Below are 15,863 nucleotides of genomic sequence, written 5' to 3' on the forward strand. Positions count from 1 at the left end.
CCCACTGTAGTCCCCTTTGTTTAAGCATAGTACCCTCGTTTCTGATACAGATTGAGGATGAGGAAGTTGTATTACAAATTCAACCATATTGTGATCACTCATTCCGAGAGGATCTTTTACGAGGAGATCGTTTATTTTTCCTGTCTCATTACACAGGACCAGATCCAAGATGGCTTGCTCCCTTGTAGGCTCTGTTACATCCTGTTCTAAGAAACAGTCCCGTATGCATTCTATGAATTCCTCCTCCAGGCTACCCCCTGCGATTTGATTTGACCAGTCGATATGTAGGTTAAAATCCCCCATGACTACTGTCATTCCTTTTTCACATACCTCCATTATTCCCTTGATTATTGCCCGCCCCACCGTGAAGTTATTATTTGGGGGCCTATAAACTACGCCGACCAGTGACTTTTTCCCCTATCTCTAATCTGCACCCACAATGATTCAACATTTTGTTCATTGGAGCCAATATCATCCCTCACAACTGCCCTGATATCATCTTTTATTAACAGAGCTACCCCACCTCCTTTCCCTTCTTGCCTATCTTTCTGAATCGTCAGATACCCCTGTATGTTTAATTCCCAGTCTTGGCCACCTTGCAACCATGTTTCTGTAATGGCCACCAAATCATACCCATTTGTAATGATTTGTGCCGTCAACTCATTTACTTTATTTCGAATGCTGCGTGTATTTAGGTAGAGTGTTTTCATCCTAGTTTTTAAACCATGATTTTTAGTTTTTACCCCTCCTGCAGCCCTTTTATATTCAGTGGCCCTTTTTGTTTCTTGCCTTTGGTTTCTCTGCCCTCCATTTTTACTCATCTCTTTTCTGTTTTTTGTTTTTGTCTCCTTTTTGTTTCCCTCTGTCTCCCTGTATTGGTTCCCATCCCCCTGCCATATTAGTTTAACTCCTCACCAACAGCACTAGCAAACACTCCCCCTAGGACATTGGTTCCGGTCCTGCCCAAGTGCAGACCGTCCAGTTTGTACTGGTCCCACCTCCCCCAGAACCTGTTCCAATGCCCCACGAATTTGAATCCCTCCCTGCTGCACCACTGCTTAAGCCACGTATTCATCTGTGATATCCTGCGATTCCTACTCTGACTAGCACGTGGCGCTGGTAGCAATCCCGAGATTATTACTTTTGAGGTCCTACTTTTTAATTTAACTCCTAGCTCCTTAAATTCGTCTCGTAGGATCTCATCCCTTTTTTTACCTATGTCGTTGGTACCAATGTGCACCACGACAACTGGCTGTTCTCCCTCCCTTTTTAGAATGTCCTGCACTCGCTCGGAGACATCCTTGACCCTTGCACCAGGGAGGCAACATACCATCCTGGAGTTTCGATTGCAGCCGCAGAAACGCCTATCTATTCCCCTTATGATTGAATCCCCTATCACTATCGCTCTCCCACTCTCCCCCAGGTTCCGCTGAACTGCAGCACTATGCAGTCTTTCTCCATTTAAATAATAACTTGCACTTTAATTTTTTCTGCCAAAGAGCATGACCTCACACTTTCCAACATTATACTCCATCTGCCAAATTTTTGCCCACTCCCTTATCTGTCTATGTCCTTTTGCAGATTTATGCCTCCTCCCCACATATTGCTTTTCCTCCCATCTTTGTATCATCAGCAAACTTGGCTACATTACACTCGGTCCCTTCTTCCAAATCATTAACATAGATTGTAAATAGGTGGGGTCCCAGCACTGATCCCTGCGTTACCCACTAGTTACTGATTGCCAAAGTGAGAATGAACCATTTATCCCGACTTTCCATTCTCTGTTAGTTAGCCAATCCTCTATGCTTGCTAATATATTATCCTCAACCCCGTGAACTTTTATGTTATGCAGTAACCTTTTATGTGGCATCTTGTCAAATACCTTCTGGAAGTCCAAATATACCACATCCAATGGTTCCCCTTTATCAATCGTGTTTGTTACATCTTCAAAGAATTCCAGCAAATTTGCCAAACATGACTTCCCCTTGATAAATCCATGCTGGCTCTGCCTGACCGAATTATGCTCTTCTAAATGTCATGTTACTACTTCTTTAATAATGGACTCCAACATTTTTCTAACCACAGAAGTTAGGCTATAGTTTCCCACTTTTTGTCTGCTTCCTTTTTTAAATAGGGGCGTTACATTTTCAGTTTTCCAATCTGCTGGGACCTCCCCAGAATCCAGTGAATTTTGGTAAATTGCAACCAGTGCATCCAAAATCCCTGCCGCTACTTCTCTTAAGACCCTAGGATGCAAGCCATCAGGTCCAGGGGATTTATCTGACTTTAGTTCCATTATCTTACTGAGTACCACCTCCTTACTGATTGTGATAGTGTTATGTTCTTCCGCCACGACCACACACCCCCGTAGCCCCTTGAATATCCATTGTTGGGATATAGTTAGTTTCCTCTACTGTAAAGACTGATGAAAATATTTGTTCAGGGTGTCTGCCATCTCCATTTTCCCCATTACTAATTCCCCAGTCTCGTCCACTAGCATTTACTTTAGTCACTCTTTTCCTTTTTATATACCTATAGAAACTCTTGCTATCTGTTTTTATATTTTCTGCCTGTGGATTTCCTGGATCCTGGGCCAGTGTTTCTGGATTTTCTAATTCTCCTGTCTTTGGTGCTAATTCACCTCTTTCAGGATCTCCTAATTTCCCTGTCCCTTGAGCTAATTCCCTCTTGTGGAGTTAATAGGTCTGTTTCCTGAGCTAATACTCCAGTAGCTAATTCCTCAGTACGTAGCTGACCAAGATCCCGTGTTTCTGGAGCTATTTCCGTTTTTTGTGGCACTCCTAATTCCCATGTTTCTGTAGATCAAATTTCACTATTTGTGAAGCAACTAATTGTCCTTTTTATGTGGCTCCTAATTCCCCGATATCTGGAGCTCCATCTTATGCTGGTTATGGTGCGCTCCCCTAATTCCCTGCTTCTCGAGCAAATCCCCTGGTTTTGGAGATAATTTCAGTGTTCCTGGAGCTCCTACTTCTGCTGTTTCTGAAGCAGCTAATTCCAAATTTCCTGACTATAATTCCCCCGTTTCTGGACTACTTCCTTTGATTTGGAGCCAATTCCCTTCTTTCTGTATCTCGCTGTTGCCCAGTTCCCGGAGCTCCTCATTACACTCTTTCTGCAGTTGCTAATTCCTCTGTTTGTACAACTAATACCTCTGTTCCTGGATCTCTTAATTCTCTTGTATCTGGAGACCCCATCCTATTAATTTAATATCCTGTTTCTGATGCTAATTCCCCTGTTCCTGGAGCAACTAAGTTCTATGTTTCGGGATCTCCTAATTCCCCTGTTTTTGGAGCTAATTCCCTTGTTCCGGAGCTAATTCACATGTTCCTAGAGCTGATGCTTTCCCTGTTTCTGGTGCTCCTAATTCCTCTATTCCTGGAGATAATTACACTCTTTCTAGAGTTAATTCAGCTTTTTCTGGAGCTCCTAATTCCCCTGGTTCTGGAGCTCATTCCCTTGTTCCGGAGCTAAATCATGTGTTCCTGGATGTCACGTTTGGCATAACTCCACAAGACTGTATATCTTAAGCTCAAACCGTTGTGACCTTGGTCTCTTTATTGTAACTCCAGAGTGAGGAGGCAGCGTGGTAGTCTGCCTTTTATATCTGCTTGCCCAGGGTGTGCAGATGACGATTGGGTCTCGCAAAGGTGCGCCCCCTGGTGTCAAGTCTTTCACATTGGTAATGTTTACATACATAACATCATTCCCCTCCAAAGTCTTAGATACAAGTTATTTACAAGTCGAGGCGATCCGGGGCTCTGTGTTCCCGGGTTGATCGCCTGAGTTGAAGTCCTGGTATGGGTGAGTCAGTTGGATCATTGCTGCACTGCGTGTGCGGCTGGTCTGATCAGACTGTCAGGCATGGTGGGTTCATCCTCGTGGTTCACCACGAGGTCGATTGCTGGTTGGGGTGTGTGGGTGGATCAATGATGGTAAAGTCTTCTTCAAACTGTTCTTAGTTGTCAGTGAACCACAGTTTGGTCTGATCCAAGTGCTTTCTGCACGTTTGTCCATTCAAAGGTTTGACAACAAACATTCTATTCCCCTCCTTGGCTAACAGTGCCAGCAACCCATTTGGGACCATGACCATAATTAAGAACAAACACGGTCAGGAAACAACAGTTCCATGAAACAAATCAGCACTTTTCTTCAAGTTCCTTTAAAAATGGCTGAATGCCAATCTTTGTAACCTACTGCGCGTGTGCGCGCGTTCCAACACGCATGCGCAGGGCTGCCGGTACGACGTCAGAGTTAACCCTGCCCCCTGCACTTTCAGAATCGGCATGACGCTGTGGCTCCGCCCTCTGCTGATCTCTGCGCGCCGCGCCGAGCTCCGAGTAACCTGCTGGGAGGCCGAGAATTCCTCCGTAAGTTTTTGACGCGCTTTTGGGCGCGAAAAACAGGCATCGATGTCGGGGCTGCGCCGTTCTAGGCGCGACTCGAAACTTGACCCCTCACTTTCTACTTCTCTGCTGCCCAATTCCAGCTTTGCTTCTCTCACCACTGAATCTATTCTTCGGTTCCCATCCCCCTGCCAAAACTAGTTTAAACCCTCCCCAACAGCACTAGCAGAATCTCCCACGAGGATATTCATCCCAGTTCTGTTGAGGTGCAACCCGTCCGGCTTGTACAGGTCCCATCTCCCCCGGAAACGGTCCCAATGCCTCAGGAATCTAAAGCCCTCCCACCTGCACCATCTCTCCAGCCACCCATTCATCTTCTCTATCCTCCTATTTCTATACTCACTGGCACGTGGCACAGGCACTAATCCAGAGATTACTACCTTTGAGGTTCTGATTTTTAATCTCTCTCCGAGCTCCCTAAACTCTACCTGCAGGATCTCATCCCTCTTTCTACCTATGTCATTGGTGCCGATATCAACCACGACGTCTGGCTGGTTTACCTCTCCCCCCAGAATGTCTTGCTTCCACCGTTTCCTTCCACTGATTAGCGGTCTCTAGAATAACCATTTTAACATTATTTTAACGTGACTGGGAACTCTGCTCCCCGAGACATCTGTGTCCTCTCCAGAAATACACTCAGCAGATCAGCAGGAATCGCTTAACAATTATTCAAAATTTTCAGAAATTTACAAGATAAGCAAATAGTTAAAATTAAAGAAGCAGTCAGTGAAAATTAATGAAAAACAAGCCCCATCAGATTTACAGAAAGGAGCACATCGGGGACAATGCGTACATAAGTAGCTGGATGTGCCACTGGACAATGAAATGTAAAAAAAGAGTTCAGGAATGGACCTGCAGGAGATTTGGAGGCAGAGGTGCAGCAGAGGTTAAAACCAAAAGCAAGCTTCCCTCTAGATTAACAGCAAAATCTTTCAGGAAACCAAGCCCCACACCTTGGACAGCTCATTTTAAAACTGGGGATGCAGAAACTGATCAGCTCATGCAATGTGTACAGAGCACAGGCTGGGCTCTGTGTTAAAGTGTTTGTGTTACATCAGTAATATAGAGAGAGAGAGAGAGAGAGAGAGAGTGTCAGGGGCAGAGAGGAAACATACAGTAAAATAAGTGAGACACACAGAGATTTAAAGCCAAGAGTGGGGGAAATGGAGAATAAGGCAAAGAGAACTGATATAGGCGATACAGGCAGAGCTTGGGGGTGGCGAGAGGTGGGTTGAGTGAAGCAGGAAAACTGATGCAGATAAAAGAAAGACAGTGACGCAGAGAAATGAGCAAGGTAGAGAGAAACCGAGCAAAGGTAATGAGAGGAAGCACTGAGAAAGATAGAGGTGCTCCTTCTGCACTGTCCCATAGCCACTCCCAGGGCAAGTATAGCATGGATTAGAACATAACAGAAGATGCAGGAGTATCCATTTGGGGTCCATCAGTGTGTTACAATGATTTGAGGTACATCAGTGAGGGGCGTGGGGCATATCAAAGTGTTATACTGAGAACATGAGAAATTGGAGCACGAGTCCCCTCGAGCTATGCCTTGCCATTCAATAAGATCATGGCTGTTCTGATCTTGGCCTCAACTCCATTTCCCTGACAGCTCCCCATAACCCTTCACTTACCCATCGGTCAAACATCGATCTATCTTCACCTAAAATATATTCAATGACCCAGCCTCCACAGTTCTCTGGAGCAGAAAATTCCACAGATTTATGACCTTCAGAGAAGAAATTCCTCATTTCCGTTTTAAATGAGCGACATATTATTCTGAAACACACCCACTAGTTCTAGATTGCCCCATTAGAGGAAACATCCTCTCTGCATCCAACCTGTCAAGCCCCCTCAGAATCATATGTTTCAATAAGATCACCACATTCTTCTAAACTCCAATGTGCATAGGTTAGTACAGAGTAAAGCTCCCTCTACACTGTCCCATCAAACACACCCAGGGCAGGTACAGGGGGTTAGATACAGAGTAAAGCTCCCTCTACACTGTCCCATCAAACACTCCCAGGGCAGGTACAGGGGGTTAGATACAGAGTAAAGCTCCCTCTACACTGCCCCATCAAACACTCCCGGGGCAGGTACAGGGGGTTAGATACAGAGTAAAGGTCCCTCTACACTGTCCCATCAAACACACCCAGGGCAGGTACAGGGGGTTAGATACAGAGTAAAGCTCCCTCTACACTGTCCCATCAAACACTCCCAGGGCAGGTACAGGGGGTTAGATACAGAGTAAAGCTCCCTCTACACTGTCCCATCAAACACTCCCAGGGCAGGTACAGGGGGTTAGATACAGAGTAAAGCTCCCTCTACACTGCCCCATCAAACACTCCCGGGGCAGGTACAGCACGGGGTTAGATACAGAGTAAAGCTCCCTCGACACTGTCCCATCACACACTCCCAGGACAGGTACAGGGGGTTAGATACAGAGTAAAGCTCCCTCTACACTGTCGCATCAAACACACCCAGGACAGGTACAGGGGGTTAGATACAGTGTAAAGCTCCCTCTACACTGTCCCATCAAACACTCCCAGGGCAGGTACAGGGGGTTAGATACAGAGTAAAGCTCCCTCTACACTGTCGCATCAAACACTCCCAGGGCAGGTACAGGGGGTTAGATACAGAGTAAAGCTCCCTCTACACTGTCCCATCAAACACTCCCAGAGCAGGTACAGGGGGTTAGATACAGAGTAAAGCTCCCTCTACACTGTCCCATCACACACTCCCAGGACAGGTACAGCTGGAAGATGCGCTCCCTTTCTGGGCCCCGCACTTGCCCCACACTCCGACACCCGGCCCTCAGCTCCCTCTTCCCCCGGGGACGCTCACCCTGAGCCGCCACTCACTTTCCGCCATTTTGTTTTTCCTTCACCAACCGTCAACATCCGGGGATCAAGGACATGCGCAGAGCGCACTCAGGGAGTCGATGTGATCCGTCGCTGCTATTGGTGTGAAAGCAGCTGATTGACAGCTGGTGCGCCCAATTGCGGCCCAGCACAGCTCCAGAAGTGCCCCGCCCACTCCCACAGTCGGAGGCGGGGCCGCTCTCAGTCACGTGGCTCCTGATTTGAGTCCTGACGCGCTTACCCGCCTCGGCGCCTGTGACGTCAGTCACCCAGCAACGCGTGCTGTGTGACGTCAGTAACCTGGCAACAGTCTGTGTGACGTCATGTAAACCGGTATCAGGAGCGGGCAGGTCGTTGGTGCGTTTACCCGTGTGTGTGATACATGTCTGTGTACAGGCTGTGTGTGTGATATATGTCTGTGTACAGGCTGTGTGTGTGATACATGTCTGTGTACAGGCTGTGTGTGTGATATATGTCTGTGTACAGACTGTGTGTGTGATATATGTCTGTGTACAGACTGTGTGTGTGATATATGTCTGTGTACAGACTGTGTGTGTGATATATGTCTGTGTACAGGCTGTGTGTGTGATATATGTCTGTGTACAGACTGTGTGTGTGATATATGTCTGTGTACAGGCTGTGTGTGTGATACATGTCTGTGTACAGGCTGTGTGTGTGATACATGTCTGTGTACAGACTGTGTGCGTGATATATGTCTGTGTACAGACTGTGTGTGTGATATATGTCTGTGTACAGACTGTGTGCGTGATACATGTCTGTGTACAGACTGTGTGCGTGATACAAGTCTGTGTACAGACTGTGTGTGTGATATATGTCTGTGTACAGACTGTGTGTGTGATATATGTCTGTGTATAGACTGTGTGCGTGATATATGTCTGTGTACAGGCTGTGTGTGTGATATATGTCTGTGTACAGACTGTGTGTGTGATATATGTCTGTGTACAGGCTGTGTGTGTGATATATGTCTGTGTACAGACTGTGTGTGTGATATATGTCTGTGTACAGACTGTGTGTGTGATATATGTCTGTGTACAGACTGTGTGTGTGATATATGTCTGTGTACAGACTGTGTGCGTGATATATGTCTGTGTACAGACTGTGTGTGTGATATATGTCTGTGATATATGTCTGTGTACAGACTGTGTGTGTGATATATGTCTGTGTACGGGCTGTGTGTGTGATATATGTCTGTGTACGGGCTGTGTGTGATATATGTCTGTGTACAGACTGTGTGTGTGATATATGTCTGTGTACAGACTGTGTGCGTGATATATGTCTGTGTACAGGCTGTGTGTGTGATATATGTCTGTGTACAGACTGTGTGTGATATATGTCTGTGTACAGGCTGTGTGTGTGATATATGTCTGTGTACAGACTGTGTGTGTGATATATGTCTGTGTACAGACTGTGTGTGTGATATATGTCTGTGTACAGACTGTGTGTGATACATGTGTGTGTACAGACTGTGTGTGTGATACATGTCTGTGTACAGACTGTGTGCGTGATACATGTCTGTGTACAGACTGTGTGTGTGATATATGTCTGTGTACAGGCTGTGTGTGTGATATAAGTCTGTGTACAGACTGTGTGTGTGATATATGTCTGTGTACAGACTGTGTGTGTGATATATGTCTGTGTATAGACTGTGTGCGTGATATATGTCTGTGTACAGGCTGTGTGTGTGATATATGTCTGTGTACAGACTGTGTGTGTGATATATGTCTGTGTACAGACTGTGTGTGTGATATATGTCTGTGTACAGACTGTGTGCGTGATATATGTCTGTGTACAGACTGTGTGCGTGATATATGTCTGTGTACAGACTGTGTGCGTGATATATGTCTGTGTACACACTGTGTGCGTGATATATGTCTGTGTACAGATTGTGTGTGTGATATATGTCTGTGTACAGACTGTGTGTGTGATATATGTCTGTGTACGGGCTGTGTGTGTGATATATGTCTGTGTACGGGCTGTGTGTGATATATGTCTGTGTACAGACTGTGTGTGTGATATATGTCTGTGTACAGACTGTGTGCGTGATATATGTCTGTGTACAGACTGTGCGTGATATATGTCTGTGTACAGACTGTGTGCGTGATATATGTCTGTGTACAGACTGTGTGCGTGATATATGTCTGTGTACAGACTGTGTGCGTGATATATGTCTGTGTACAGGCTGTGTGCGTGATATATGTCTGTGTACAGACTGTGTGCGTGATATATGTCTGTGTACAGACTGTGTGCGTGATATATGTCTGTGTACAGACTGTGTGTGTGATATATGTCTGTGTACAGACTGTGTGCGTGATATATGTCTGTGTACAGACTGTGTGCGTGATATATGTCTGTGTACAGACTGTGTGCGTGATATATGTCTGTGTACAGATTGTGTGTGTGATATATGTCTGTGTACAGACTGTGTGTGTGATATATGTCTGTGTACGGGCTGTGTGTGTGATATATGTCTGTGTACGGGCTGTGTGTGATATATGTCTGTGTACAGACTGTGTGTGTGATATATGTCTGTGTACAGACTGTGTGCGTGATATATGTCTGTGTACAGACTGTGCGTGATATATGTCTGTGTACAGACTGTGTGCGTGATATATGTCTGTGTACAGACTGTGTGCGTGATATATGTCTGTACAGGCTGTGTGCGTGATATATGTCTGTGTACAGACTGTGTGCGTGATATATGTCTGTGTACAGACTGTGTGCGTGATATATGTCTGTGTACAGACTGTGTGCGTGATATATGTCTGTGTACAGACTGTGTGCGTGATATATGTCTGTGTACAGACTGTGTGTGTGATATATGTCTGTGATATATGTCTGTGTACAGACTGTGTGTGTGATATATGTCTGTGTACGGGCTGTGTGTGTGATATATGTCTGTGTACGGGCTGTGTGTGATATATGTCTGTGTACAGACTGTGTGTGATATATGTCTGTGTACAGGCTGTGTGTGTGATATATGTCTGTGTACAGACTGTGTGTGTGATATATGTCTGTGTACAGACTGTGTGTGTGATATATGTCTGTGTACAGACTGTGTGTGTGATATATGTCTGTGTACAGACTGTGTGTGTGATATATGTCTGTGTACAGACTGTGTGTGTGATATATGTCTGTGTACAGACTGTGTGTGTGATATATGTCTGTGTACAGACTGTGTGTGTGATATATGTCTGTGTACAGACTGTGTGCGTGATATATGTCTGTGTACAGACTGTGTGCGTGATATATGTCTGTGTACAGACTGTGTGCGTGATATATGTCTGTGTACACACTGTGCGTGATATATGTCTGTGTACAGATTGTGTGTGTGATATATGTCTGTGTACAGATTGTGTGTGTGATATATGTCTGTGTACGGGCTGTGTGTGTGATATATGTCTGTGTACGGGCTGTGTGTGATATATGTCTGTGTACAGACTGTGTGCGTGATATATGTCTGTGTACAGACTGTGTGCGTGATATATGTCTGTGTACAGACTGTGCGTGATATATGTCTGTGCACAGACTGTGTGCGTGATATATGTCTGTGTACAGACTGTGTGCGTGATATATGTCTGTGTACAGGCTGTGTGCGTGATATATGTCTGTGTACAGACTGTGTGCGTGATATATGTCTGTGTACAGACTGTGTGTGTGATATATGTCTGTGTACAGACTGTGTGTGTGATATATGTCTGTGTACGGGCTGTGTGTGTGATATATGTCTGTGTACGGGCTGTGTGTGATATATGTCTGTGTACAGACTGTGTGTGTGATATATGTCTGTGTACAGACTGTGTGTGTGATATATGTCTGTGTACAGGCTGTGTGTGTGATATATGTCTGTGTACAGACTGTGTGCGTGATATATGTCTGTGTACAGACTGTGTGCGTGATATATGTCTGTGTACAGACTGTGTGCGTGATATATGTGTGTGTACAGGCTGTGTGTGTGATATATGTCTGTGTGCGGGCTGTGTATGTGATATATGTCTGTGTACAGACTGTGTGCGTGATATATGTCTGTGTACAGACTGTGTCTGTGATATATGTCTGTGTACAGACTGTGTGTGTGATATATGTCTGTGTACGGGCTGTGTGTGTGATATATGTCTGTGTACGGGCTGTGTGTGATATATGTCTGTGTACAGACTGTGTGTGTGATATATGTCTGTGTACAGACTGTGTGCGTGATATATGTCTGTGTACAGACTGTGTGTGATATATGTCTGTGTACAGACTGTGTGTGTGATATATGTCTGTGTACGGGCTGTGTGTGATATATGTCTGTGTACAGACTGTGTGTGTGATATATGTCTGTGTACAGACTGTGTGAGATATATGGCTGTGTACAGGCTGTGTGTGTGATATATGTCTGTGTACAGACTATGTGTGATATATGTCTGTGTACAGGCTGTGTGTGTGATATATGTCTGTGTACAGACTGTGTGTGTGATATATGTCTGTGTACGGGCTGTGTGTGATATATATGTCTGTGTACAGACTGTGTGTGTGATATATGTCTGTGTACAGACTGTGTGTGTGCGTGATATATGTCTGTGTACAGACTGTGTGCGTGATATATGTCTGTGTACAGACTGTGTGTGTGATATAGTCTGTGTACAGACTGTGTGTGTGATATATGTCTGTGTACAGACTGTGTGTGTGCGTGATATATGTCTGTGTACAGACTGTGTGCGTGATATATGTCTGTGTACAGACTGTGTGTGTGATATAGTCTGTGTACAGACTGTGTGTGTGATATATGTCTGTGTACAGACTGTGTGTGTGATATATGTCTGTGTACAGACTGTGTGTGTGATATATGTCTGTGTACAGACTGTGTGTGTGACATATACTGTGTGTGTGATATATGTCTGTGTACAGACTGTGTGCGTGATATATGTCTGTGTACAGACTGTGTGCGTGATATATGTCTGTGTACAGACTGTGTGCGTGATATATGTCTGTGTACAGACTGTGTGCGTGATATATGTCTGTGTACAGGCTGTGTGCGTGATATATGTCTGTGTACAGGCTGTGTGCGTGATATATGTGTGTGTACAGGCTGTGTGCGTGATATATGTCTGTGTACAGACTGTGTGTGTGATATATGTCTGTGTACAGACTGTGTGTGATATATGTCTGTGTACAGGCTGTGTGTGTGATATATGTCTGTGTACAGACTGTGTGCGTGATATATGTCTGTGTACAGACTGTGTGTGTGATATATGTCTGTGTACAGACTGTGTGTGTGATATATGTCTGTGTACAGACTGTGTGCGTGATATATGTCTGTGTACAGACTGTGTGCGTGATATATGTCTGTGATATATGTCTGTATACAGACTGTGTGTGTGATATATGTCTGTGTACGGGCTGTGTGAGTGATATATGTCTGTGTACGGGCTGTGTGTGATATTTGTCTGTGTACAGACTGTGTGCGTGATATATGTCTGTGTACAGACTGTGTGTGATATATGTCTGTGTACAGACTGTGTGTGTGATATATGTCTGTGTACAGGCTGTGTGTGTGATATATGTCTGTGTACAGACTGTGTGCGTGATATATGTCTGTGTACAGACTGTGTGCGTGATATATGTCTGTGTACAGACTGTGTGTGTGATATATGTCTGTGTACAGACTGTGTGTGTGATATATGTCTGTGTACAGACTGTGTGCGTGATATATGTCTGTGTACAGACTGTGTGTGTGATATATGTCTGTGTACAGACTGTGTGTGTGATATATGTCTGTGTACGGGCTGTGTGTGTGATATATGTCTGTGTACGGGCTGTGTGTGATATTTGTCTGTGTACAGACTGTGTGTGTGATATATGTCTGTGTACAGACTGTGTGTGATATATGTCTGTGTATAGACTGTGTGTGTGATATATGTCTGTGTACAGGCTGTGTGTGTGATATATGTCTGTGTACAGACTGTGTGTGTGATATATGTCTGTGTACAGACTGTGTGTGTGACATATGTCTGTGTACAGACTGTGTGTGTGATATATGTCTGTGTACAGACTGTGTGCGTGATATATGTCTGTGCACAGACTGTGTGTGATATATGTCTGTGTATAGACTGTGTGTGTGATATATGTCTGTGTACGGGCTGTGTGTGATATATGTCTGTGTACAGACTGTGTGTGTGATATATGTCTGTGTACAGACTGTGTGCGTGATATATGTCTGTGTACAGACTGTGTGCGTGATATATGTCTGTGTGCAGACTGTGTGTGTGATATATGTCTGTGTACAGACTGTGTGCGTGATATATGTCTGTGTACAGACTGTGTGCGTGATATATGTCTGTGTACAGACTGTGTGTGTGATATATGTCTGTGATATATGTCTGTGTACAGACTGTGTGTGTGATATATGTCTGTGTACGGGCTGTGTGTGTGATATATGTCTGTGTACGGGCTGTGTGTGATATATGTCTGTGTACAGACTGTGTGTGTGATATATGTCTGTGTACAGACTGTGTGTGATATATGTCTGTGTACAGACTGTGTGTGTGTGATATATGTCTGTGTACAGACTGTGTGTGTGATATATGTCTGTGTACAGGCTGTGTGTGATATATGTCTGTGTACAGACTGTGTGTGATATATGTCTGTGTACAGGCTGTGTGTGTGATATATGTCTGTGTACAGACTGTGTGTGATATATGTCTGTGCACAGACTGTGTGTGTGATATATGTCTGTGCACAGACTGTGTGTGTGATATATGTCTGTGATATATGTCTGTGTACAGACTGTGTGTGTGATATATGTCTGTGTACAGACTGTGTGCGTGATATATGTCTGTGTACAGACTGTGTGTGTGATATATGTCTGTACACACTGTGTGTGTGATATATGTCTGTGTACACACTGTGTGTGTGATATATGTCTGTGTACAGACTGTGTGTGTGATATATGTCTGTGATATATGTCTGTGTACAGACTGTGTGTGTGATATATGTCTGTGTACGGGCTGTGTGTGTGATATATGTCTGTGTACGGGCTGTGTGTGATATATGTCTGTGTACAGACTGTGTGTGTGATATATGTCTGTGTACAGACTGTGTGCGTGATATATGTCTGTGTACAGACTGTGTGTGTGATATATGTCTGTGTACAGACTGTGTGCGTGATATATGTCTGTGTACAGACTGTGCGTGATATATGTCTGTGTACAGACTGTGTGCGTGATATATGTCTGTGTACAGACTGTGTGCGTGATATATGTCTGTGTACAGACTGTGTGCGTGATATATGTCTGTGTACAGACTGTGTGCGTGATATATGTCTGTGTACAGACTGTGTGCGTGATATATGTCTGTGTACAGGCTGTGTGCGTGATATATGTCTGTGTACAGGCTGTGTGCGTGATATATGTCTGTGTACAGGCTGTGTGCGTGATATATGTCTGTGTACAGGCTGTGTGCGTGATATATGTGTGTGTACAGACTGTGTGTGTGATATATGTCTGTGTACAGACTGTGTGTGATATATGTCTGTGTACAGACTGTGTGTGTGATATATGTCTGTGTACGGGCTGTGTGTGTGATATATGTCTGTGTACGGGCTGTGTGTGATATTTGTCTGTGTACAGACTGTGTGTGTGATATGTGTCTGTGTACAGACTGTGTGTGATATATGTCTGTGTATAGACTGTGTGTGTGATATATGTCTGTGTACAGGCTGTGTGTGTGATATATGTCTGTGTACAGACTGTGTGTGTGATATATGTCTGTGTACAGACTGTGTGTGTGATATATGTCTGTGTACAGGCTGTGTGTGTGATATATGTCTGTGTACAGACTGTGTGTGTGATATATGTCTGTGTACAGACTGTGTGTGTGACATATGTCTGTGTACAGACTGTGTGTGTGATATATGTCTGTGTACAGACTGTGTGCGTGATATATGTCTGTGCACAGACTGTGTGCTTGATATATGTCTGTGTACAGACTGTGTGCGTGATATATGTCTGTGTACAGACTGTGTGCGTGATATATGTCTGTGTACAGGCTGTGTGTGTGATATATGTCTGTGTACAGACTGTGTGCGTGATATATGTCTGTGTACAGACTGTGTGCGTGATATATGTCTGTGTACAGACTGTGTGCGTGATATATGTCTGTGTACAGACTGTGTCTGTGATATATGTCTGTGTACAGACTGTGTGTGTGATATATGTCTGTGTACGGGCTGTGTGTGTGATATATGTCTGTGTACAGGCTGTGTGTGATATATGTCTGTGTACAGACTGTGTGTGTGATATATGTCTGTGTACAGACTGTGTGCGTGATATATGTCTGTGTACAGACTGTGTGCGTGATATATGTCTGTGTACAGACTGTGTGTGTGATATATGTCTGTGTACAGACTGTGTGCGTGATATATGTCTGTGTACAGACTGTGTGCGTGATATATGTCTGTGTACAGACTGTGTGTGTGATATATGTCTGTGATATATGTCTGTGTACGGGCTGTGTGTGTGATATATGTCTGTGTACGGGCTGTGTGTGTGATATATGTCTGTGTACGGGCTGTGTGTGA

At 44.4% G+C, this 15,863-nt stretch overlaps 1 protein-coding gene across 1 annotated transcript in view; it reads left to right on the forward strand.

Annotated features, from left to right (window-relative positions):
* Positions 1–7,606: 7,606 nt before the first annotated feature.
* The window catches only part of LOC139266728 (zinc finger protein 235-like), a 72,318-nt gene continuing 64,061 nt past the window's right edge, over positions 7,607–15,863 (forward strand). The window contains exon 1 of the mRNA XM_070884314.1: positions 7,607–7,642. The gene's annotated coding sequence lies outside the window, so the exon portion shown is untranslated. The remainder of the gene's footprint in view (positions 7,643–15,863) is intronic.

This window comes from Pristiophorus japonicus, chromosome 7, assembly GCF_044704955.1.
Source record: "Pristiophorus japonicus isolate sPriJap1 chromosome 7, sPriJap1.hap1, whole genome shotgun sequence".
In the NCBI taxonomy this organism is placed as follows: Eukaryota; Metazoa; Chordata; class Chondrichthyes; family Pristiophoridae; genus Pristiophorus; species Pristiophorus japonicus.